We start from the raw sequence: 1,564 nt of genomic DNA on the forward strand, positions 1-1,564 counted from the left end.
GTCAGGGCAGGAAATGCCAGGTGGGGCAGCGGATGCCAGGGACGCACTCACATCTTTGGGTCTGAAAGCGCTGAGTGCGAGATGCCTTGAGAGCTGCAGGAGGAGACGTGGTTCGGACAAGCGTCGATTCTGATCCGGATTCCAGAACAGGGGTCTGTGCTGGAGGCAGGAGGCTGTGAGTCACCCCTGTGAGGGTGGGAGCTGGAGCTGGGGGTGGATGAGATCATACCTTGACATTTCGGGGAGCCTTCAGTCAATGGGGAGGCTCTGTTAAGCTTTGCGAAACATTTAAAAATAGTTTCTGTTCTACCTCCTTCTTTACCTCACCATCACTTCAAAAACTGAAGAGATGTTGGACGGTCAGGTCCAAAACTAATCATCTGTTTTGGTTTTTCAACTTATTTTAGCTGTGGGATCTTTCGGTCGTGTGGATAAATATAAATAAATAAATAAATAAATAAGGAAATAAATAAAGTAAGTAAATAAGTAAATAGAATCAGCAAGATAAAAACGGAACCTGCCTGGGGAAAGCAGGGACCCCCCTGCCGGTCAAGTTTCTCCCACCCACAGGTGGATCCCAGGCCTCCAAGAAAGCAGCTCAGAACCCACTGGCTCCTACGATTTCCTGTCTGCTGCCACCTCTGTGTCTGATGGGGCTTTGGTGACTTGTCAATATGTCCATGATGGAGCACAGGGCACCCGGGATCTCAGCAAAACTCTGGGTCCCCTTAGCAAGCCTTGATTCCTTCTGAACGTCAGACACTTCGAAGGCTTCCTTCCGGCTGATGGAACCCCAAACAGAGCAGCTTCCACGGAGGATGGAACTTAGGAACCCCTTTTGTCTGTCGAGAGTGTCCTTGACGAGGAAGGTAGGTTGGGTGCTTGGGTGGCACTGTCATTAAAGAGATGCCATTGGGCTGTCAGCAAAACTAAAAGTTCTGGCCAGCGGCGTTCATTCTGCAGGACAGAGACGTGGAGGATGCCAGGAGACGCTTGCGGGTCTGGGAGGAGGAGGGGAAGGGTGGCGTTGGGGGAGTTTGCTAGCGTTAAGTTGCTCCATCTGTTACACGAATAACCAATGAGTCTGAGGGCTGGGAAAGCAGGCGATTGAAGCATACGGTACCTATGAGAACCTCCTGCCACATACGTAACGCTCATGTGGCCTGTACAAACGACTGCTGGCCAAAGCAAATGTCCGAATGCCCACGGTGGGAAATCCTGCTAGGAAGGTGTTTCTCCGGGAGAGGGCTTCACGCAAACCCTCAGAACGCTGAAAATTCAAGGGCGCGACACTGCCATGGGTACCTAAAAGAAAGAGCAGCAAGGTGGAAAGACAGACTCCTGTGGGAAGGGTGCGGATCTCGGAGGCCGTGCCTGTCCCAGAGGGGCTGGTGAGCGTGGCGCGCATTGCCACGGAGAGGGGCAGCAGAACATGAAATGACAGTGCTCACGGCGAAGGTCACTGATGGCTGGGCCGTCCAGACGTGGGGGGAGATCGGGCCTGAGAGCCTGGTGCCATCTGTGGTTCAGAAACTGAACTGGGAACGGTATCGTAGATGGTCAC

This window comes from Pteropus vampyrus, unplaced genomic scaffold (genome assembly GCF_000151845.1).
Source record: "Pteropus vampyrus isolate Shadow unplaced genomic scaffold, Pvam_2.0 Scaffold403, whole genome shotgun sequence".
Lineage (NCBI taxonomy): Eukaryota > Metazoa > Chordata > Mammalia > Chiroptera > Pteropodidae > Pteropus > Pteropus vampyrus.